Source organism: Protopterus annectens, chromosome 5.part0 (assembly GCF_019279795.1).
Source record: "Protopterus annectens isolate FY-2018-M chromosome 5.part0, PAN1.0, whole genome shotgun sequence".
Classification (NCBI taxonomy): Eukaryota; Metazoa; Chordata; order Ceratodontiformes; family Protopteridae; genus Protopterus; species Protopterus annectens.
In genome coordinates, this window is record NC_056735.1 from 1793243735 (window position 1) to 1793270444 (window position 26710).

General features: G+C 42.2%; 1 protein-coding gene across 1 annotated transcript in view; it reads right to left on the bottom strand.

Moving 5' to 3' along the window:
* The window catches only part of SUCLA2 (succinate-CoA ligase ADP-forming subunit beta), a 730522-nt gene that overhangs the window by 36067 nt on the left and 667745 nt on the right, over nt 1-26710 (bottom strand). The window lies entirely within an intron of this gene.

Genomic DNA, 26710 nt, shown 5'->3' on the forward strand with positions numbered 1-26710 from the left:
AGTATAAAAGAAAAATACTTGTCTAAGTACTCACCACATCTGAAGATCTTTTGAATGTTTAAAGGAGAACCAGTGGAATCTTCTGTTGCTTGTCACCTATTTAAACAAAAAAGTCAGCTTCTGTAGAGATGACCACCAACACCATCCATGCAGATTTCTTCTGCACCTGGATTATAAGATACTCTCACTTCCTTTCATTTTTTTTTTTTTTAACAAGTCAAGAGACACTGACTACATTATAAAGTAAGATCCACTACTAATATTTTTATTTTCCTTGGGAATATAGGTATAAAAAGTCTCAGAAGTGCACCTTGGCTCAGGAAAGAGAACTAGAAGATAAAAAAGGGGGCCGAACTTCAGAAGTTCTTTTAAGAAATGTATGCATCTGGAGAGCACCTGCAAACCACTACTTAATTTAATATTATTATACAGTCCCCACCTTGTATAATCACCCTATGATTCAGAAGATTACTGTCCCCAACTTGGCCTGGAGTCACCCACAGCAGGGTGGCCCTTCCTAGGAGTGAAGACCACAACCCTCAATAGGCTGGGAACACTGGCTGTGTGAGAGAGCCATATGGGAAGTGGAACATAAAATTTCTTCTTGAGCAAGAATGGGAAATGGAAGATACTTTTTTTCATAGTTAAATATGAATTCGGGAGTACCTCTTCAGTTTTGTATATGGAAAATTCCTAACTAAGGCTCAGGTAACCCAGGCTCAAGTAGTGGCTCAGGCATTTGATGGCACAGGATGGAAGAATGGAAGATTTCCATCCTGGGGGTAGGGGGTTGGTCAGGTCTGAACCACAGCAGAAAGTCTGGTCTCTGACAAGATCTTTTTTAGAAGACAAGGACAAAATCATAAGGGTGGGAGTCACAGCAGGTATGACAAGAGTGGTAGTTTTTCTTGGCTATGTGTAAAGGAGAATGATGCAAATTGACAGAAGGCCATATGCATTCCCTATATCAATGTAGGTACTCACATCACCACCCAGTGGAACGGGTTAGACTATTTACATAAAATGCTGTCATTGCCAAGATGCTGGCAAGAGCAAAAAAAAAAAAAGTCTTCATAGGTGACTGCTTCTGTACATAGCTCTAATGCTGTGGAATCTGATGAAGACTCCCCATCCATATGGAATTACATTTGAGTCTGATGGGGGGGGGGTTGATGGTCAGTATGAGGACCCCAAATGAAAAATAGCCAGGAAAATGTTTTTGGAGCATTTAGCAGGGTGGTTGCTCTAACCTTCCTGTGTCCCACACTCTATAAAAAAGCCTGTAAATGGGGACAGTCCTTGAAGAAATAATAGATGCAGTATGAAAAGAAGTCTTCAAGACCAACTACTGTCTCCACCTTCCCTTTAATCTAATAAATTCTTGTACAGCATTGCTAAAGAAAGTACATGAATTAGCACCAAACCACAGATACGAGCAAACTGGCTCCAATAATGGCTGTCCCTTCCAAGATTCCTCTTGTCAGAGGAATAACTGGTAAAAACACTTCCACAAAACGCACTCGTTGCTTTTCACCAAGCCAAATGAACTCAGGAAACCCACACAAGCACCTCGTTGCTTTTCACCAAGTCAAATGAACTCAGGAAACCCACACCAGCACAACAGAAGTTTTCATCTGGAAGTCCGCTGCCAATATTCAGCCTTATGTCATTATCAAAATGCAGGAAACAAGTCCACTCTGTCAAACTAGAAGCTCTGCATCTAGGGTTCCCTCCACAACATGGGCTTTTGACAATGGAGAAAGAAAACTGTTGTGTACTCAAGTCCAGCTCAAATCATCACTACAGCTGATGACTTCCAACTCTCTAGGGTGCGACTGTCCTTTGGCTTCAGCCCTCCTTCCCTTTTGGGGTCAAAAGTCCTGACTGTTGTGGGTGTTGTCCCCCTCTTGAATGCATTTTAGTCCACACAGACTTCTCGCGCCTAGTTATGTAAGCCCCTGACTGTCAAGAGTTCCGTAGGTATGAACTTTCTTTCAATGCCTATTAACTTTGTGTCTGTGTCTTTAGGCAAAGAAAAAATAAAAACTTTTTGCTAGATCCACTATCACACAATCTGCCTTGTATGCACTATGTCTGAGGACTCTTCTGGCAAGCTTAAAGCAACTTCATTCATCACAGTATAGTTCATTCTGAAGGAAGCCTAACATTGACAAATCAAGCCTTTAGTAATTAATACATGTATGCTGTACTATCATATCAGCCCATCTACCAGTACTATAACTAATTAAATTCTTTTAATCTGAAACAAGTGGCAGGGCTTCAATTTCCTTCAGATTTAGCAAATAATCTACTAATGTTGCTGCTGTTATTATAAAGCGTAGGTTGCTTCTATTATTTTAACAGTACACAGTGTGCCTGCTTACCTCCACTCGGCTAGCAGGTAGAAACTGGGTGACATGTTAGCTCATTTGTGTTAAGACTGTAAATCGAGCAGCTATTATTGACTAATTTTGCTTTTAAAACAGGATAAAGAGGAAACTAATTATACAGGGCCTCGACCTTGATTCCATAGTAAACAGTGCTTCCTTACCTCCACACAGCTAGTATGAACAGTGAATTGATGTTAGATTGGTTTAAAAACTGTGAATATAGCAGCTTTGAGTCTTGTGATTGAGCAGCACCCTTAATTTATTTAGAATTTGTGAATTTAAAAAATGTACTGCATTACTCATGTTCAAAATACTGTATCCATACCTTTTAGTGCAGCATTTGTTAGATTCAATACTACTTACCTCTTTGTGACTAATGGTAGACTGTTAGTTTGCTTTACCATTTGTGCTTTGTAATGGCCATTTCTGTTAAGTGATTTAATGTGTCCTTGAAAGTGCTATTTTTTATTTAAAGATACATCTTCTACATATTAGCTGTTTTAACATCTCTGTACCCTAGCCTCAACAGACTTTGTTTTTGTGCCTTAATCATTTTAAAATCCATAGCTGTTTCTCTTAATCCTCCTATAGTTTCCTTTCATCATTGGAGACCACAAACACTCGCCTTCCATTAGTCCAAATCATGGGCCAGTGAATGTTCCCAATACCCACACAGAAACCGCAAGTGCGCTGGTGCAAAGGCCCACAAAACCTGAAGCAATCAAAAAACTGGCCAGCACCAAGTAGTGAACCCCCAAAAGCTTTTTATTGTAGCAACTCCAAAGGCTATAGCAAGCTACAGCAAACAGTCAAACCAGTTTTGGCATCCATATGCCTTCCTCACTGTACATAGCTAACAAAAATATTTACTCATTTAAATACACATCACACTCCAGTTAATGACTGTAGCATGGGCTGGCTTATTTAGCCAGTTGTTCCTGCTCAACATTTTATGTGGGCCAAACATCTAGGTACCTGCGGGTTAGGATTTCTGAACATTTAAGAGATATTCGAAATAAAAGGGCTTCTAGCTCATTATATAAACACACCTTGCAGCACACTACAGCACAGTTCACTTTTACTATTATTGATATAATAAAAGGAAATAGACAGGGCAAAATGGGTTGGCACTCTGTTTTAAACATTAAAGAACACAACTGGATTATTGAAGTATAGGTTCATAGTATAGGTTCATAGATTAGTACTAGGCTTACTGCCCCTGTGGGCCATTTTAAGCCTAGCCAATTACCCCATGTGAGAATTGAACCCTGCATCTCGTGTCTGTAAGGTGAACACCTTAACCATTATGGGGATTGTTTAGACCTGGTCTTAATGAGCAATTGTAATTAATCATTAATTGGAGTGCGATGTGTATTTAAATGAGTAAAGATTTTTGTAGTTCTGTTCAGTGAGGAAGGCACACGGATGTCGAAACCGGTTTGACTGTTTTGCTACAGCTTTTGCCACAATAAAAAGCTTTTGGGGTTTCAGTACTTTGTGCTGGCCAGTTTTGTTATTGCTCCAGTGAATGTTCCTGCAATAGAGTGCATGCAGGTTAAAATGGATGCACAAAACAAAAACAATCACAGAAGACAGGAGCATCAATACTTTAAGGAAACTGCTTCCTCCCCTGAAGTCCTCTTCCTTTGTGTATGTCATTACTTAAAAGTACTGTATGACATCTAGAGTACTCATAAGAGTGAGACAGTAGACTGCAGTATCAGCTGTCCTCCCACCCCCAATATATTTTATTTCATTAAAAGCAACAGCTACATTTTTCTTAGAAGCTCTGAGCCTGTAATTTCATAATGGATAAGTTTCTTTCTCTTTTTTTTTGTTATTCAAGTAATTTTATTACATTTTTTCAAACCAATAATTAATAAACTTTACAGATCAAGTAAGAATAAACTGAATGAACTATTTACAAAATGTACAACGGCCTCAAATCAAATAATGACAAAAGGAACACAATTGTAGATACACAAATATTACACATTATTAAAAAAAAAAAGAAAAGAAAATGACTTTTTGCTTCTTCTCCTCTTATGAAGGTAAAGTTGTGTCTATTTTAAGTGTCCCAATAAGGAAAAGAACTTTCTCCCAGGGATTATTAATCCATTTCCTGGGAAAGATTCTCACTTCCTTGACTTTGATTTCCAACAGTGCTACATCTTTCAATAGAATTAGAAAATCAACAAATGCTGGGATGATAGAGGACTTCCATTTCCTTGTGGTACACTTTTTTGTGACTACCATTGTAGTCCAAAGAAGATAAAGGTTGTTGTTCTTCATAACAATGGTTTAATTTATATTCAGGAGAATTAGTGACTTTGACAAAATGAAAGAATCAGTAAAAATGGCTTGCAGTAATTTACCAATATCTTCCCAGAATTTCTTAATGTGGGAACATTCATACATAATATGAGACCAATCAGCATTACATTTTGAAGAACACCTCCAACAAATTATTTCATTAGAATTGTTAAATCTAGCTATTTTGTTGGGGGTATAAAAGGCTCTATGTAGAAACTTCCATGCAAAAGTTTTCCAACTTTGTATATTTGAAGTTAACTTAACAGAATATAATACACCAGTCTTAGTCTCATTTGATAACAATAATGGATATTCTTTAGTAATAAAATTCCAGAATTTCTGGTTAGAATTTATTTTGTAATTAATAATGATTTTATATAGCTTTGAAGTTAAATTTGTCCAATTAAAGTCTCTATATATTACTTCATGTAAGCAAAATATAAATTTAGGTATGGATTTAAAAGAAGAATTGTCTATTGTTCTACATAAGTCTTGTGCATAGGGTATTAAACTGTTAAGAGCTAACCAATCAAAATTTGATAAATTAAATGTATTAACTGATTTACATCCATAAATATCAGATTTTCCATACATTGGTACCAGCATGTAAAGTTTTTTCCTTTCCATGAACTAAGAGTATTTATAGGAATGTTATTGAAAAAGTTTTTAGTAATTCTGAAGGGAGTTAATAAATGAAACCATAATTTAATGTCAATATTGTTTACAAAGCTCCGGAAAGTGTTGCAAATATAATTTATATAGTTTAAATTGGTAGGTTTGGAAGAATTATATTGCAAGTTAATACAAATATTATGTCAAAGTTTATTATTTTGTTCATTCAGTTGTACATTTTTGTTAATTTACTTTCTTTTAGGAATATAGCAATATGTAAAGTTTTCCATGCAGAGAAGAATTTTGGATCTAACCAATTTATTACAGTTTTGAAAATGGATGCTTTAATATAAGCTTCTAAATCAGGAAAGCTAATTCTTCCCATTTCCTAAGGCCTAATATGGTTTAGAAAAGCTATCCTGTTCTTTTTTAGGTACGAAAGGAAGTTTATAAGGATTTTAGTTCATTCTTTTAAGATTTTTTTTACTAGGAATTATAGGGATAGCTACTGCAATGAAATTTATTTTTGAGAGAAGGACCATCTTTATTAGCTGCAATCTATCTTCAAAAGTTAAATACAGTTTATTCCAATTCCCACTAGTGATTTAAGGGTATTCACAATATTACTGTAATTTGTAGATAGAATTATTTCTAACTTTTCGCATAAAACAAATCACTATATAATTTAAAGAGGACACCTGTTTTCCAATTATTTGATTTATGTTAGTATTAGAGTTTTTTTTTATTTAACGATATATGGTTCGACTTAGAACTATTAATTCTTAAACCTGAGATATGATAGAATTTTTCAGCTAATGAATTTAATTTACATAATGACTCATCTGAGTTTGATATGGTGAGTAGAATATCATCGGCAAAGAACATTATTCTGGAATTAAACTGATTTAAAATGTCAATGCCTTTAATTTTGGGGTTAAAATGAATTGCTGAGGAAAAAAGTTCAACTGCTAGTGCAAACAACATTGGAGACATTGGGCATCCCTGTTTGGTACCCTTAAGTCATTTTAATTGCTTCTGATATGAATGGGCCTAATTTTACACAGACAAAATTGTCTTTATAAATATTCTTTATTAAGGTAATGAATTGTATAGGGAAATTATAAATTTGTAGAATTTTAAAGAGATAATTCCAATTTAGTGAATCAAATGCTTTTTCAATGTCTAATGTGACTATTAGAGCTTCATATTTGTCTCCGTTTAAAAAGTCTACAATGGTTAAAATTCTTTGTATGTTATCATGGGTGTGTCTATTATGAATAAAACCTGTTTGATCATCACTAATGACATGAATTAGAGATTTTTTTGATTTTATTAACCAGAATAGTCATAAGAATTTTGTAGTCATTATTAAGGAGTGAAATAGGTCTAAATCAACTACATGAGTTGGGATTCTTGTTTTCCTTTAAAATAGGTGTAATCAACGAATATCTCCATGAAGGTGGAATTGTGCCTTGTGAATATGTTTCATTTAGTACTTTTTGCATTATTGTTATGACAGCAGCTGGAAATAACTTGTAAATTTCTATAATGATTCCATCTATACCTGGGGCTTTGTTATTTTTACTTTCTTTAATTTTATCGTTAATTTCTTTGACAGTAATTTGTTTTTGAATGTCTACGCTTAAGGTCTCTGCTATTTTGTTTAAATTTGAGGAATCCAGGCACAAGTCTATATTGTTATGATGAGAATCATTATCATTGTAATATTTTATAAAATGAAATTTAAAGGCTTCCAAAATGTCACTTATATCTGAAATATTTTTATTGTTTTTCCCTTCATGAATTATATTTGTAATATTGTTTCCATTGGAATGTCTATTTAATCTCATTGCTAGATTATGCATATATTTAGGGGAGACGGAGTAAGAATTTAATTTTAATTTTTCCAAAGCCAAATTGGTTTCATGCATTAAGATATCATTGTATTTTTTATTTAATTCCCCAATTTCTTTTTTATTTTTTTGCAACTGGATCTTTCACATCCTTTAGGTTAGTTTCTATGACATGTTTTTGGATATTAACTAGTTCTGATTCCTATTCCTTTGTTTTATTGTTACACCAAGAAATAATTTTGCCATAAAGATATGCCTTTAGGGTATCCCACAAAATAACTACATTTATGTCACTAGTATCATTTGTAACTAAGAAGTACTTTATTTCCAAGTCCAACCATGGTTTAAACTCTTTTAATTTAGCAAAATATGCCAGAACTATTTTGGTAAATGTCAATCTCTTAAAATCTGTTTGAATTTTAAGAATGAGTGATTTAAGGTCAGATAAGGGGTAGGGGATTATAGAAGAATGTGATATTTTCATTTTTAAATCTTGGGATACAAATATTTTATCAAATTTTGCTTGGGTATTGAATCTACAGTCACTATGAGAAAATAATACTGAATTATCTTTAAGACTAAATGAGTCTAATAATTGCAAACCATCTATCCATTTTTTAAGAGTTCTCCCTGTAGAAGTAATACTGAAAGGTCTTTTATTAGTGGTCCCCTGACTGTCCAAGATACAATTAAAATCCCCTCTCAAAATTAAATTGCCTTTCGAAGTTTTATTAATAAGATCTATGTGCTTTTTAACTGTTCCTACTCCTATACCCGGAAGTCAATATAAACTCACCAAGGTCCAAATTCTGTTACCAAATCTTATTATTACAACTGATAAAAGACCATCCCCAGGATTCACAAAGCCTCTGTGTAAGAGTTATAACTCTTACACGGAGGCTGCAGTTAAACGGAGTGATGTCAGCATGCTTTGCATATTCATGAGAGCATGCTGAATCACACCTAAGTCTAACACGGTCCATGTAAGACAGTAGGGAGCGTGTCCGTAGGCCGAGCCCTGCAAGCAGACACGCCCCAGAAGTGTAAAAGTGCCCAAAGTAAATACCCACAACAGAGTCCACGGAAATGTGAATAAACACAACACAACACATGCCCCCACAGACTATGAACATAAAATATATATAAATGAACATGTTCTATATTTTTTTTTAAATTGTAAAGATGTTTAACCATGAGTGCGCTCGTTTGAGCGGGCGTGCCCGTAGCGCAGCTACAGTTAGCAGTCAGTGGGAAAGCATATAAGAACTAAATATGCAAAATAAGCCAGAAAGCAATAGCATAGCGGTAGAGATGTTGGCTGAAGAGCAGGCATTCATGGTTCGAGCACCCACAACACCAATTTTTTTTTTTTTTTGCAAAATAAGCAGGAAACAAGTCTCTGACAAATATGTACACATAAAACCACAAGTTATGTAAAATGTAATGAAATAGCCCATTTATATTGAAGACATGTGAGGTAACAAAAGAAGAAAAAATGCCAGATATGCCCATAGCTGAGCTACAGTTTAACAGAGTGAGTGCATGTGCCCGTAGATGAGCAGTGGTTTAACTGGTGCAAAATGAGTGCCCGTAGCTGAGCAGTGGTTTAACATGCTAAATCTATGTGCCCCTAACTGAGCTGAGCGTAATATGCGTGCCAATAGCCAAATGAGGCTTAAAGCAGTGTACCCCATTTGCACGGAGCTGCGCACCAAGCAAACAAGCTAACCGACGGGCAACGTTGAGCAAGCCGTATCAAAACTGCCTTTACACAGACACGCACCTCAGCATGTCTAGACAGTCATGAAAAATAAAAAGCAGTGGCCAGGTTCGAACCCAGGATACTATACACCATAGTCAAGGTACAGAACCACTAAGTCATGACAGCAGTACCTGTAAATGCAATAATAGCTAATATATAGGAATGAATACAAACTAGAGCATGACAATGCAGGTTTACTGAAGTTGATACAATTCCAAAATGGCCAATCACAGATATGTGTGGGAAAAACGGACTATATAAGCCCCCATAGGTGGGAATACACAGCATAAACGATTGTAGAACTGACCTGCAGGCAGAATGACAGGAGTAGGAGAGGGTAGTCGCTTTCGAGCACAGAGGTGGGGTGTTGAGGAGTCCAGGTACATGGCCTGTCTCCTAGTCCATAATCATGAGCCCCAACTCATGCAGGGCCAGGTCCTCTGGGGAGCATACAGGGCTAAGGCGTGGGACTGGTTGGCTCATGATCTCACCAGTGCCACAGGGATTCCAAGGACTGGTGAGCTGGTCCGTCACCACCATGCGGACCTGAAGAGACGCAAGCAGGACCAACTGAACCTTTGGATCCAGGAGGCCAGGCAAACACCCAACGCCCCACTACTGAGTAAGTAACATTTAATTATGTATGTAAGAAATTAAACTAGCTGATATTATGGAGATGTGTATTCCAATATTACTTCATTTATATTACAGCTGCAGGTGTCCGTTCTGCGAACCGCAGAGCCTATGGCGATAGGCTGGTGCGGTTGCACCACCAGGCAGGTCAGTAATCCACTACCAGTAACTGTAAAGAAATATAAAAGTATGACAGTCAGCAAAAGAGTGCAGTGTAGTCAGTAAGGAATAAAATCTGCAAGTAACAGTGTGAAAGTGTATGCAAGTATTGCTTGATTACAAAAGTGTGTTCCAGCCTGTAAGTTTAACCTAAACATGAAACTGTCCGACATATATTCTGAAATAAAAATGCACTGCCTGTAAGAAAATAGTACACAACCTGCAGCAGGCTGAAAAGTATAGCTGCAGAAGATGATGAAATCACATGTGTGAAATATATCCCTGTGGAAATACTGAAACATGACAGAAGTGAGACTGCTGGAAAGGATTGTAATAACTACTGGTAAAACATGTCAATAAAGCCTAGAAGTACCATCCTGAATAGTAAAATGAAAGCAAGTGAGAGAGTGTGAGAAAGTGTCATGAATCCAGCAATACAGTAGTAATAACCCCTGAATAAAGTATACTGCAGTCAAGACAGAATGAAATGCATGTGAGATTCAAAACCAAACAGCAAAATCTGTTCAAAGTCTTGCTGCATCTGGAATGTGTATCCCAAAATCAGGATATGTTGCTCTCAGTCTGCAATATGCAGATAGGATGTTTGTCTGATATACCAAACATCCATACTTGTCTACAGCTATATAAAGCAAATGTAGCAGGATGATGTAGCTGAACAAAGCTAGATATGAATGTGTATGAAGAACCATAAAATGTATATTGATGTTGCAGTAACAGTCCTATCACCAAGTTGAAATGGTTATCATATAGGAAACTGTAGTTAGAACAGTAGTGTGTATATAACTGTAGCTATTAGAAATGTACAGCATATGTATTGTTATTCGAAGGTGTTAATATTACTTTCTTCACCCCACCCTATAACCACATATAACCCATTCCACGTGAAAATGGTATGTGCAATCACAATTAACACCCCTGGGCGTTTGTCCTGTTGGGTCATATATATTTGCATGTCTGTTGATGCATCTGCCCTGTTCATACATCCACACCTGATGGCCTGTTGCCATCAATTAACCCTGCATGTTGTTGGACTGTGTATTTCTGTTCAAATTATGCATGTGTTATGCACGCTGTTCAATGGTGTGAATATCTGGGTGTTTGGTTAACGGGAATACTAATGCATGCTGTTACAACTAATTGTGAATGGTATTATATGTCACTAACCCAAACTGTCATAACATAATGCAAAACATAGTACGACAGGGAAGGCGGGTTCCAGCGGACCCACCTCAGCTGGCGAGTGCACCTGGCACTAGTGCCGAGTCTGAACCCTCCTCCGGTGGCCCTGTGCCACCTGCGGGTGGAAGCGCTGCAGGGGATGGGGCTCACCCCCCCTCTGCAAGTGTGGCCAGAGGAGAACCACCACTCACCCTCCGTAGCATCCGGACTGCGGTGCGTAGGGAGATTCGGGACTCTGTTCTCGAGCCCCTACTCCAGCTCGAGGCATGGGTGGCACAACTAACGGGCATGCCTGTTGCCCCGCCTACACAGCCCCCAGCACAGCCCCGTCCTGGGCAGTGAAGGAACAGTGGCAACTGCCTATGGGTGGGGATATCATTTCCACTGTTGCCATCTGTGGGCTCATGGGCTCCGGATATCCATACCTCTGTCCCAGTCAATTGCGTAACCCCCCCCACACGTGTCATACACCGCGCCCCTGTATGCGTCTTGTTTGTCTTGTCTGTTTACCTACCCAACCTACCTCCCCAGCTGTACCGACTTCCTTCACCTGACATACCACTCCAAAGGGCACTCTGTACCCACAAAAAAATTACGCCCCATACATAGCTGCCCATTCCGCACACATGTCTACTGGACATGGAACCTATCAATTACAATTGGCTGTACAACAAGTATTATTGTTGTCCTGACACCTCTCTCAGGGGTGGAAGGTTTCAAATGTCACACCAAATTACATACATATGCACAGCTGTTGCTGATGAAGAAATGGGCAGCTATGGGCCTTACCTACATCCCTCCTGCACATCCCAAGCTTGTTTCCCTACTGTCTTACCCTCTTTGTGACCCATTTTTCACCACTTTCCTGTCTCCCAATTTTCTTTTCTTTCAAAGAAAATAGCGTGGGTGTGCGCAAGAGTAAGCACGTTTAAGCGGTTGTAATCGGGTGTGCGCTTGTGTGCACGGAGCTAACCGCCAGTGCGCATGCGTGAGCTCCGCGCAAACCAGCGCTAACCCGGTTACAACTGCTTACAAGTGCCTTAGTCACTTTGATTGACAGGTCCTGTACTCAGTTCAAAAGCAAAATAAAATCCCACTGTGAGTCCCGAACCCAGGACCTTGGAAACAGTAGTCTGCATGACTTACCACTAAGCCATGACTCTTATACAAGAACAGTGTGCTAAAATAAATATATCATGTAATAGTAGGAATGAATGTAAAGGGAATATAGATGTGTAGTACACAAAGCATGCCATTTAGAATTACTACCAAAACTAGTGGATTTCCATAATAGTAGTGTGTGAAAAGAAACAGCCATGCTAGTTGGAAGCTAGTAGGTAATAATGTCACTATAGCACCTTGCAAGCCACACACATACTCACAGCAGGATAAGCACTGCCCATACCCCACAACCTCTTACAGGAACACATCTGGACCAAGTAATAAAATATGTGGAGCAAAGGCCCAAAACCAGGGACACATTACAAATAATGTTACAACAAATGCAGACAGTTCAGCGAGTAACAGGGTCAGCACTTTGTGGGATGTTTGGAAGGGTATGCAGTCTGAAACTTGAATGTTTGTCACCATATTCTGACTTGAGCCCAGAGTGACTTGCCAGAAAAAGGTGTGCATGAGATACTGACCAAAATATGAGGCAGAAATGTGGACAACCTGCAAATATCTGTACACATGACGGGTCTGACACCTCCATATTTGAATAGTTAAGAGCCTAGACATAGCAACAGTGAATGACTTACAGGGATGCCCCACAGACCCCATGTGAAATGTACAAACAGTAAGCAGAAAGGTGCAACACATGCAATAGTAACTATGGAGTCCTGAAAGTATTCATCACTTGCATGGCAGAAAAAGTGTAGTAATACATATGCTCATGCTAACCCACAGTCACAACTGCAGCATACCAGACATTTTAATGGTGTACCCCACTGATATGTACCATTCCATGAGGCACATAACAGATGAACCTGAAAGTCTCTGGGGCCTGCTCAGCAGCATACTCAAATACCCTAATAGATGTCAAGGCCCACACCATGGCCAGACCACACTGCATGCTGTAACACCCTAGCAGATATAGCAAGCATTCCAAGGTGTGAATGTACATGGAAAATAGGAAAGCTACAGCAGCTCACTACAGTCAAGACACCTAGCAGGCATACAAGTAGTGACTGTAAAGGGCAACTATTGAAGCCTTAGCAACAAAGTGCAAGCAAAACTGAAAGGAAAGCACACACACACACACACACACACACACACACACACACACACACACACACTAACAGTAGTAGTAGTTGTAGGTGTCAGTGTACATACACAGTTAGTACAGGAAACTGGAGAAATGAATGGAGGAATGTTAATCTACAACACACCTGGAAATATGAGAGAGATACCAACCTTTACACTCACAGAACGTTGTCCACAGCATAACAGCATGGTCCCTGGCCTTAAAATCTGGAAGGGCTACGCCCATCTCACATACCTTTTTATAGCACTGTTCTAAAATCACAGTGAGAACTGCAATCAGTACAGAACTGGCTGCATGCAATTAGCAAATGCTGGCTAACAATTGGTGCAGAGGCCATCACATGGGCATATGCAGATACCTACAAAAGTATGCTGTACTCCCAGTCCACACATGCAATACTTTCATTGCACCCTGAGAAGGACATGAGAGACAAACAGAAAGAGAGACAGAGACAGAGAAAACTGCAATTAAGGAGACACAAACAAATTGTTCAGCAACAGCTACCTGAAAGCTGACAACTGGGAAGTGGAGCATCAGGACAGAGAACCAGACGGCAACACAAGCAGCTGTGACAAACACAGGTAATGTAAAGTAATACTATAAAGGTCTACATACTGTGAACCCTCCATATGTGTCATTGGTCTGTATCCATATGTATATGAAGATGTGTAAAGGGCAGGGGACATACAGCAACTATCAGTGAAGGCTGTACATACATTTGTATGTGAGAGCATCTATGTGCACATATCAATGTTGGTTGATTGTAGGTTGTAGTGCCATGTACAAAGTAGGTTTCACAGTTATGTATGTTTAGCAGTATGTTAGTGTGTGTATACAGTATGGTAGACAAATATGTTGATATACCTGTCTAACATATGGATACGTATGTATGTCAACATATGTATGTGTATAGATATAGATATATATATATATATATATATATATATATATATATATATGATATGCATATTTGTATACATACATAGAGAGAGAGATGTAGGAATACATAGACAGATGTAGATAGAATATTGTACAAACATATCTATGTAATGCACACATACAGATATAGATATATGTAGATACATATACATAGACTGATCTGACTACCTACAGGTATGACTGTATATGACGACCTGCAACACAGCCTGCCACACCCCCTCTGTCACTCACACCCCCTCTGTCCCCCCCCCTCCACATCTACAGCAATATATGTACATCAATATATATATGTGTATATGTATATATATATATATATATATATATATATATATATATATATATATATATATATACACGGTTCTAGGTTACATACCAGACAGCTGCTTTCACCGACAACGGATTAGCGGGTGGCAGAAGATCGACAATTCGGAAGACTGACGCTACGGATCAAAACACAGACGCCGAGGATAGTGACTTGGAAAAAGGCTGTGTAAGTATGCGGTGGTGACGGACGTTAGGGTGCGAGTAAGGTAAGTGTGGATATTGACGGTTTGTGGGGATAGGGGTGGGTTTAGTGATGTAGGGTCAGTGCGCGGGTTAGGTAAATGTATGGTAGTGATAATGTTTGGGTTAGGGGCGGGTTAAGTGAGTTAGGGATAGGGCGCGGGTTAGGTAAGTGTGCGGTAGTAGTATTTTTTGGGTTAGGGGCGGGTTAAGTGAGTTAGGGTTAGGGCACGGGTTAGCTGAGTGTGCGATAGTGACGGACCTTAGGGTAAGGGTTTGTGTTAGGGTTGTAGATAGTTGTGTATGTGAGGTTTAGTGTGGGTTTGTGAGGATTTTGGTGTGCTTGTGTTGTGTGTGTGGTTTTTGGACAGGGGATGTGTTTTGTTAGTTGATTGTTGTTATTGTGGTGTGTGCAGCGTATGAGGTTTCGTGTTTGTGGACCGTCGGTTATTTGTTTGTCGGGCATGTGAGGTTTCATGTTTATGGTTTGTCGATTATGTGGTGTCGATGTTTGTGTTGTCGGTGAAAGCAGCTGTCGGTTATGTAACCTAGAACCATATATACATAAAGATATATCTATATACATATATATATATATATATATATATATATATATATATATAGAGAGAGAGAGAGAGATGTATATAAATTCTGAGTGAGGCACATGTGTACAGATGTATTGCAACAGGTGCCTGGTGACAAAGGCATGGAGTGAACACCAGTGTCAAAACCGGAGTACCATACCACATTCCGGATCATCTACACCAGTAACCACCAGATATGTGATTGGCTGCCCACCACTGCATGTGTCAGGGGTGAACAGGGTCATAAATGTGTACAATAGTGGCCCCAATGATATTCACAGTGGCACACTATCCCTGGAATACCTGCACATGGTATGTGTCAGCGGACATGGTGTGTCAGCTATGGACATGTAGGTCGGTGTACCCCTCCACACCACATAATGGATGCCATGGTATGGACCTCACATGACAGCTACAGATATGGAGAAGGACACAGTGACATATACAACACTGTGACAATGCACTCAAACGCATTACCAATGCACAGTGACTGACAACACCACAGAGTACACATATGCTACCCACATAGAGGTTACCACTCCCGGATTTACATATGTAAGTCACACCCATGACAGATGTCCAACAACCATAGTAACACCTCACACCATCCACAACCTAAATGTCTGCTGTGTGTCGTCCATGCCACTGCAATAGAGTGCACATGTGGAGGTAAGAGTTCCTACCCACAGATAAGACATACCCTGCAATAAACCGCACAGTGTTAAGAAGCAAGACTCCCCATGAGTACGTCACACATACCCCTGCTGAATGTTAGTCAGATAGGTAATATGCCATATGAGTCACCCTGTGTAACTGTGTGACAACAGCAGGTACCATCACACCACATGTGTCACAATGGTCAGGGTAGCAGAACAGTACGCTGCTGTAGTCCCAGGGGCAATAGCATAATGTATAGTATAGTATTGTAATGTAATGTATTGTGTTGTATTGTATTGGTACGTTGAGGTGCCTCCTTCGTGGAGTGGAACCACTGCTGCTGTGCGCCAGTGTACAGGTACATATCCTGTAGTCAGGCTAGTGTTACATAGCACTTCTATATGTGTGTTTAGCTCCTGTCAGAGTTTATGTAGCATGCAACTGGGGATACCATCAGGTCCCATTCATGTTGTGTATACTGCTGTCCTGAGGGTGGCTCTCACCTGGACATCTGCGATGACAGGGAGGTTACAGTCAGCTGGGATAACTATGCCTTATTTTGGGGGAGAGGGCGGGGTGACACCTGCACTGAACCTGTCTGCCACAATGTTGTCGATATCTGTGGTGTCAGTGAAATATTTGTTGTTGTGTACTAACTATGGGCATAGAGGATGGATCCTGACCAGGTTGCTAACATAACTGAAGAAGGCCTTCTGGTTATCTGTAGTGTCCCTCTTGATTTCCCTCTCAAAGTTGCCCATGGATTTTGTATGATGGAAAATAGATCCTTACTAGTGCTGCTCAGACATGCCCTCCCTTTATGGAATTATGCTCTGTCTTGCAGTAGCTTCCATCTTCTGTAATACAATCTGTCTATGGCTGGGGTCCACCAGACAGGATTCTGTCCCTTTGTGGAGAGTGTCTTGGTCAGATATGGGATTGCATGATCCATGCATTCTCGGAGATGTCTGTAGAAAGCAATTGTGTAGGGGTCAGCATTGTGGGTTGTATCTGCCACTGGCCCAGTGGGCTGAAAGGATACCATGTCACTGTTACAAAGTGTAAAGTTTGTATCTGTAATGTTATGCACTATAGTCATTTGTGCTGGTGGTGGAGGTGGGATATGTATATCCAGGGCAATCAGTGTGTGGTCATCTCACAGTAGTTGATGATGTAGGCCATACAGTATCTAGATACAAACCCCCAGAGTGAGGAGGTGCTCTTGACTTGAATCAGTGTTCTGACTGCTGGGGTTTGGTAGTATGTCGTATGGAGTGTGCCAGGTACTGTTGCACAGTTGCTGGCTGAGCACTGATACCTGGCCATCTACATGTGTATCCACCAATAGACAGACAGATGCTACATATGTGAGATATGTTGTATCATAACAGTCGAGTAGCATGTGTAGTATGTGTGCCAAATTCTGCTGACATATATTGCTGATACCAGGTTATTTTCTTTCTCAGGTACATGGCCCACCCGCGGAATCCCACCTACTCCACAGCTGAGGAGATACACCAGAGCCTGGTGCGGGATTATGCAATACTCTTTTCCCGCACCAGCCAGAATCAGCAGGAGAGGGCTGCACTGTGGCAAGACCTTGTCCGTCGGGTAAATGACATAGGCACGCATAATAGGACATATGAGCAGGTACGACATCACTGCAGTGATTTAATCAGACATGTCCATCAGCGTGCGTCGGATATCCACAGGCAACAGGTCGCCACAGGTGGTGGCGTGGCTACACATCCCCCACTCACCAGACTGGAGGGACTACTCATGAGTGTAGTGGCTCCAGTCCGCCAGCAACAACAACAGCAGTAGACATGCATTATGATGGAGGCTGGAGCCATGCAGCAGCAAGACAGTGAACGTGCAGGTAATATGCCATATGTATAGTTGACTGTTGTGTACACTGGTAGTTAATGCATGTGTGAGGTGTGTCCTTGGTTTGTAGCTGTCACCATGGTATTTAATGTGCAAGTGTGATATCCTCAATATTAGCAGCTGACCTGTGAAAGGCGACTGTTGTACTACTGACCTGTATCATACTCAGTAACAATGGCACAGTTGTGCCCACTAACATTAGTTTCTTCACGTCTGCAGGACCCTCTGGTATAACAGCAATGCAGCCTATCCATGCTGGTGAGTGTGTATTAACAATTCCTGTAATAGTGTTGATAGTAATAGCACTATTTGGCTCACTTAGTAGTGCTCTTTGTATGCATGTAGGTGTGTCTGTGTCTGTGTGTTGATATCACGCATACTGAGTACTGTACAATTGTGTGAAACTGTGTGCACCTGTGCACGTGTGCACCTGTGCATGTGTACCTGTGTGCACGTGTGCATGTGTGCATCACTGGTAATGTGTAGACATTGTAAACTGTGTTTCGTTTCCCTCCCACAGGTTCTGTTGCTGCTCTGGTGTCATGTAGCAGGGAACCTGAGTCAGGTGCCGTGGGTACTGATAATGATGACATCTGTGTAATGGCACAGGAAAGTATGCCAGGGTCCGCCATTGGTCAGCCGATTGACAGTACACAGCTGTCGACCCCATCAATGCACACAGTTATCCTGCCAATACACCCTTTGTCACCAATGTCCCTAGGTGATGGACAGCATACAGTGGGCATTGACCAGGGTAATGTGGTATCTGTGGCACATGCCTCCCCACACAGCAGCCATGGGCATGGCGCAGAGATGGTACCACACAGACAGATGTCCAGGGGTTCTCGTGGGAGCATCCGTGGGCATACTGCCCCTGTCAGACGTGCCCACAGAGGTCTTACAACCTCAGCTCTGTTTCGGTCTGTCATGCAGGCACAGTCACATATGGAACGGTACACCAGACAGGGTCTGAGGGAGTTGACAGCATGTCGCACAGCCATGACTGACAGTATGAGTGACATTGCGGCTGCCATCCGTGATTTCATCGATGTCATAGACAGACGTTGTGGGGACATATTAGACCGGTTCCACAACTACATGTCCATGAGCCAGGGCGATGGTGGGCGGTTGAGGCATCGATGTGGCCGTATGCCAGCAACAGCAGCAGCTGGCAGTCGTCGCGGACAACAACAGGGCCGCGGCCGCCCCAGGGTCTGTGCTGTCATCAGACCGCACCAGGAGACCACATGCACGTGGCTCTGGCCAGGCCCGACAGGGATCTGTGTCCAGTCAATGAACACCTGCTTCTGATGACAGTACCCAGTCTGGGTTGGTACTGGATACGGTCCGTAGCACCCCTGCAAGGCACAGGTACTGTGTCCGTGGCCAGAGACACTGATCTGTATGACCTTGCAGGTACAGTCTGTGGCTGTCCACAAACACCAGTATATGGCAGCCATGAGGTGGAACTGTGTGCATCCATACACACATGCGAATTGACAACACCTAGGGCTACCGCATACACGCACACACTGCATCAACATTGCCCCACCTTCTACTGCTGTCCCTCACCAACACACATACACATACATGTCAATTGGTGGTATCGGTGGCTGACTCAGGCATACCAAGTTCACACCCTGTGCATATGATGAAACTGTGCCACCTCCTGCAATCTGTAACAACTGTGCAGGTACAGGTTAACATGTTGCTGATGCACAGGGTGACCACATAGATGTGTAGTAATAGTATCATGTTGTTAACAGTACTGTGTGCTGAATTACTTGTGGGTATATCACAGCATGCCTGATGCAGTAAGTGTGTGATTGTCATGTCCTGTTGTCTACACCCATGGTAAGTACCATAGTGTATCATCTGCACATGTTGGCATACTGGTGGTAATGATGTCAACAGAAGGCTACATACATAGGTAGCACAGGGGATAGGGTAATGAATGTAGTAATACACAATGATGGACATGTAAATTGCAAGTGGCATGTTGCCCACACTGGACTCTGCAATGCAGAGGATGTTGATGTGTGCAGTACTACACGACTGGTACAGGACACACAGGAGCACCCTAGCACTGCATACTCACATCTCATACCATGCTAGACAGCCCCAACACACATAACTAACTGTCACAGGAGGGAGAGTCCCCATATATGTCAGGGATACTGTGATGGCAGGCCAGGTAGCATACATCCTACTAAGTATGGAACCACTGAGTGAAGGCTCAGTGTCTGTTATTTGACATGTGTATTACTGCAGGTATGAGCACATGGGTTTCCATCCAGTCATTGTACATCCTGACAGTACATGGTCTGTACACTTGTGTGCACTGAGATCGGACCCTAGCCATCTGACCCGTGTATTTCCATGTACATGTGCATAGTGCCTGAATATTTGCAGTGTTACCTACTGGAACAGGTACAGCTTGTTTGTTGTACAATGGACTACATGCAGCCCTGTTTACTGTAGCTTTGTTTGCATGCATGTTTGCTTGCAATTACCCTGGAATACTGATCACACCTGCAATGCATAGTTATAGAGCTTCTGTGGACTCCTAGTGCCATCTGCATAGCTTACTATATATATGTCCATGTCCCACTTGACAGGATGTCACTGTTTGTCCTGTTCACATGCACATTGCCTGTGAGACACAGTGCATATGACTTACCTGGCATGTGTCCACGAGAGCAGTCATATATGCTACTGCTAACTAATCACAGGCACTACACCTTCACATATTCATCTTCTGTTGAACTACCTGCTTTGCTAGGGACGGCCTGCACCTGTCACCCCTGGGCTTTCAGATATTGGCAAAGGCTCTTGCTACCCCCATAGTGCCTATGTTAGGCAAGGCTCAAATGACAAACCCACCTTCATAGGTATCACAAGGGATAAGAAACTAAGAGTAATGCTACCCAACGCCAGAAGTCTAAACCTCCACATGCATGCACGCAAAACACTCCTCAGCAGGGAGAACATCGATATCTGTGCAGTAACAGATGCCTGGTTCAGGGCCACTGAGAGCACACCAGCACTACCAGGTTTAACCTGGTTGATTTCTTTGAAACAGTCACCAAGGTCATTGACGAGGGGAAGGTGGTTCACACAGCCTACCTGGACCTTGCAAAAGCCTTCACAACAATGCCCCAACTTGGGCATTCTAGAAAAGCTCACCAGCTTAAATATAAGCCCCTATGTCACTAGATGGATTGCACAGTGGCTCAAGGACAGAACCCACATGGTTAGCATTGCTGGAGCCATGCCAGACTCCAAACCAGTTACGAGTTGTGTCCCACAAGGCTCAGTCCTGGGACCTCTCTTGTTTGGTATATATTTATTGGAGGTACAGGCCAACATGGACGGACTGTGGCTGACCAAATATGCAGATGACTGCGAACTGGCCACCATAATCGACTCTCCAGCCGACACAAGCATCTTCCAAAGGGGCATCATAGAAACAGACAACTTGTGCCAGAGCCATGGCCTTCAGCTGAACAGTGTTTAGAAAGGGGAATGTGCATCCTGTAGTCTGTTCACCTAGTTGCCAAAAGAGACATTGTCCTCACACACACTAACCCCCCCTCAGCCAAAAACACACACTTGCCAATTGCAGGATTCAAACCCCTATCTGACTATGTTATTACACTCGAGACGGACACATTAGCAGAGTGTGCTATTCGCATTACTGGGAGGTTTCCCTTCTCTTGCTGTACTTATAGGGTGCTGACATCATCAGTGTTTAGAAAGGGAAATGTGCATCCTGTAGTCTGTTCTCCTAGTTGCCAAAAGAGACATTTCCCTCACACACAATTGCACACACACTAACCCCCCCTCAGACAAACACACACACTTGCCATTTGCAGGATTCAACCCCCTACCTAACTATATTATGACACTTGAGACGGACGCATTAGCAGAGCGCACTATTCGCATTACTGGGAGGTTTCCCTTCTCTTGCTGTACTTATAGGGTGCTGACATCATCAGTGTTTAGAAAGGGAAATGTGCATCCTGTAGTCTGTTCACCTAGTTGCCAAAAGGGACATTTCCCTCACACACACACTAACCCCCCTCAGACACACACACACACACACACACTTGCCATTCGCAGGATTCAAACCCTTACCTAACTATGTTATGACACTTGAGACGGATGCATTAGCAGAGCGCGCTATTCGCACTACTGGGAGGTTTCCCTTCTCCTGCTATACTTATAGAGTGCTGACATCATCGGTGTTTAGAAAGGGGAATGTGCATCCTGTAGTGTGTTTTCCTAGCTGCCAAAAGGGACATTTCTCTCCCACAGACTTACACACACACCAACCACACACACACACACACACACACACACACACACACACACACACACTGAGCATTTGCAGGATTCAAACCCCTACCTAACTATGTTATGACACTTGTGACGGACGCATTAGCAGAGCGCGCTATTCGCATTACTGGGAAGTTTCTTTTCTCCTGCTGTACTTATAGGGTGCTGACATCATCGGTGTTTAGAAAGGGGAATGTGCATCCTGTGGGGAGGCAGACACCAAGCACACTCTGGCTAAGCTGTCATTCCCTAGGGCAAACAGCCTAGTGTTGACCTCTACACCCATATGTTTAATTGTCAAATGCACATCATTTGTTGCTGATAGACTGTTTGCACATCTTTATTGCCATAGCATTCCCTGTTTGTATGAACAACTTGTGCATCTGTGGAAGATGTTTGCATATGGGAGGGATCCACTATATCACGTATGTCTCTGTAGTCATTTAACTGTGTGCACTGGGCAGACTGCTGTAATGTGGTTGGTTCCTGGAATAACACATAAAAATACCAGATATGTGTGTCCAACTGCTAAACTGAGATTTGGCCTAAGTGTGTGAGCATGCCCAGTTCAGCCTTCCCATGGCATGTTGTCTGACATATGTCTCATTTATCAAAGTGTGTGAGCATGCCCAGTGTGAGCATTCCATATGTTGGACTCTGCAGCCCACCACATTTGTGGATGAGTGTGAACTTCAACAAATATCACCCGTTTATGGTTGTGTGTTGTGTGTCATGTTGTGTAGTTACTGTACAACTGCTTTGTGTGTGAACACAACAGGATTATACTGTGCCTGCAGTGTTTGCATGGGATACTTTGCATACAGTTGTCAACATCCTTTCACACTGACCTAACACTGTAGTACTGTATAGTGTACTGGTAGTACTTTGACTGTGGTGGACAGTATCCTGGGCTTTAGTGCTATCACTGCTTTACATTTACAACAGCCTGGTTAGGGGCCAGTTATGTACATCTGACCATGTTGCATTCTGTTCAGATATGAACTACTTAAACCAGGCTTGTCCAACATTGGTAGTGTATTCCACAACATAGGTGTACATTTGCAAACACCAGCGATGTGCCCTAGTCCATGTCTAATGCTAGTTGGAGAGTGTGTGTGCCCTAGTCCATGTCTAATGCTAGTTGGAGAGTGTGTTTGTCCTTCAACACACATTGTAAGTGGAGTTTGCCATGACATATGTCATGGTTAGTATACTGTGCCTCTGTCTACCTGTGACATGACAGTGATACCCAGGATAAAGCTACCATCTCCCATCCACTCAAGATTCCTATTGAGGAAGATTGATAAGTGACTCTATGGGTAGCCTGTACTGGGGGTTCACTCATGGGTGGGGGTGGCTTCTGTGTTATGGATCACGCAGTACAGCTTGTCCTATGTAAGTCAGTGCTGGGGTTCAGGTCTCTCATGTGCATAACTCACTGCCATTCAGATTGTACAAGGTGCAGCATGTTTATTGATACCAGCAACACAGGCAACACATGGCATCTGTACAAGCTCTTTGATACTCCTGGTGAGGTACTGTTGGGGACTTTACGGTTGATGGAGGTGTCTGCTGAGGTACATCCCACAGGGGCTATTGTAGTCAATTGTACCGCTGATGAAGGATGACTGCAGAGCCACAATGACCTCCCCTTATCTAGATCTGACAACCTTCATGATTAGGTGGGTATATGGTATGTTTCTGTAAACACTACAGCACGTTTGTCGAATGCAGGATATCTATCACCTTGTGTCCCCAGGTCTCTCATTACATGTTAACTACATAAACTTACTGTATATCCACGGGGGTTGACTATACACATTTCTGCAATTAGCTTGCTGACATGGCTATGGCACCAGTTGTCTGTTTCTATGTGGCCCTTTTGTGAGATGCTTGTGTCAGCTGGTGGATCATATGTGGTGAGCAGTTTGTAGTCCTCTGCAAACATGTTCGGACACAGTCCTTCCATGTTTGCCTGTACCTATGGGACATGCATACCAGACGAGGGAGATCCCAGGACCAAGCCTTGTGGGATGCCAGTTATATCTGGTTTGTAGTCTGACATGGCTGCAGCATGTCTGACCCATGTCTGTTCTGTCCTTGGTCTGGTTTGCAACCCCTCTACTGACATGGGGGTTTATATTTAAGCTGGTGAGCTTATCTATAACGAACACGTAGGGTATTGTATAGAAGCCTTTGCAAGGTCCAGCTACGCTGTGTGGACCACACTGCCCTCATCAATGACCTTAATGACTGTTTCAATTGAGTCAAACATGTTTAGGGGCAGGATCTGCACCTAAGAAAGCCACACTGGGTAGGGTCCGGTGTCAGTAGGTCCACAATATCTTTATGTCTGTGGTACATGCTGATCCTTTCCATAGCTGTGCAGACCGAGCTTCTCAGGATTCTGGGGTAGTAGTTTTCAGTATCCATTCAGGCAACACCTTTGTTGAGAAGGACCACTGTTGTTGTACACTGCTCTTTGGGTACATATTCTGTGGTAAGGCTGACATTGAGCAGTAGTGTGGTTTGGCATTCCATTCATCTTGGAGCCCATGTTGCACTAAGCCCAGGACACCATCTCATACCATTGCTGCTGTGTGTTTTGCTTTGTAGATGTTGGCTGTTACCTCAGCATCTGCAATGTCAGGGGGCCAGCAGTCTGCTGGGATAAATATTCTGCATTCGGGGGGGGGGGTTGCACTGCACCTGTCAGGATGTATGTTGGCAATGTGTGTGTGTTTGTGATATTTGTGTGATTCAAGGCATATCTGTGAATTCCCAACATGGTTCCTACCATCAGTTGTGAAAGCCTTGGGATTATCCTTAGTGTCCTGTACAATTTGTATCTTCATAGGTTCATACTAGGCTATCCACCCTAAGGCATTTGTTAGCCTAGCCAGAGTGTGTGTGGCTTTTGCCACCCCTTGCTATGTGAATATTATGGCCATTTATGATTTGCTTTGCTGTGCCTCTGTCTGGACATGACACAGTGAAGACCCCCAGTGTAACTCTACAATCATCCATCCACTTGGCAAGATTCCTGTTGAAGAGTGTCAGTGAGGGGCTCTGCCTAACATGGAGTGGGATTCTGGTCCAGGGTGTGGGGAGCCTCTGGATTATGTATCTGTCCCACCAGCACACCCTATTTCATTATTTGTTGAGGTTGACATCTCTCACTCTCACAGCTTTCTGGGGTGAAGCATGTCCATTACTCCTGTGTTGGGCATGGCCTTCTACAACAGGCATGCAATGCCTCTGTGTAGGCAGTATGTGACTGCATTCAGCTGGGGTGTCTACAGCCAGGCAGCATATGACATATATTTGAGACCCTTTATCCTCTTGGTGAGGTACCTTTGAGGTCTTTCTAACTGCTGCAGGTGTCAGGTAAGGTACATCCCATATGAAGCATTGTACTAGATTATGGGTGTGATTGGAGAACAGTATAGGGGCACAATGACCTCTGTTGACGTAGATGTGAATCCTTTCCTGATACGGTGTCAAATGTAGACAGTCTTCCTAGCCACATTGGCAATGTGGGTGTCACATAACAGGTTACTGTCCACTTGTGTCCCTAGGTCCTTGGTTACTCCTTCCATACATAGTGGTTTACCACCTATGTGGTAATTTGTGGTACCTTGTTTGGTATTTGGTGGGACATTCATACTGTCCAGTGTTCAGGACGGCTGGGTGGGGTTCCTGTGTGTGAGTGTGGTCTGTAGCATACTACAGACTGTACAGCAGTCTTGCCTACAGTTAGTTGCACATGGGTGGACTCCAATGCCTTGTGCATTGTCAGTTACCTGGAAGTATGGGTGTCTGTGCTGACTATGGATGCTCACCCTCCTTTTATGTTTTGTTCCAGGTTTTGGGGCCATGACACATGATATGTGGTATAACCTGGTAGTGTTGGTGTACTGTCAGGAGGCTTGCAGCAGGTTTCTGTCACTGCACAGACATCGATGTTCTCCATACTGGGGATGGCCTTGGGAGCATGCATATTGGGGTTTACACATCTGGCATTGGTCAGCATTTCCCTTATGTTTCTTTCCACTTATGTTTTCTAGGGTGGTGGGTCAGTCTTTTCAGCCTTGCCTACAAAAGGCTCTATGGAGGTGGCAAAGGCCTTATCCAATATTCAGACGCCCAGGGGTAACAGGTACAAGCCATCCCAAGAACAGCTGCGTGGCTTGTCAAGCATGACATGACATCCCAAGCAGACAGACATTGGATCCCCTTGGAATGACACCAGTAAGTGTGCCACTTGCTATGACTGATCATTCCGTGTTTGTACTGTGGCATTATTCTTGGTAAGGGTAGGATGCTGCAAACGGTGAGTGTCATACCGGCCTGGACTACATAATCAGAGAGCTCATCTATGTCTCTTTTCATGTAGTCTAGGGAGGTACATCTCCGGTCATTCACACCAGCATGGACTATGTACTGTGTACTTGGGGCAGGTGTAACATTGCCTCAGTATTCACAAATTCAACTTGTTGTGGCTGGCCTTGGTGGATTGTATGTGTGGACAGATTTTATTGCCATACTACTGATCAGTGATTACTTCATTGTTTATGTTTGCTCTATCATGTAGTAGCTTCCTCATTCTCTTG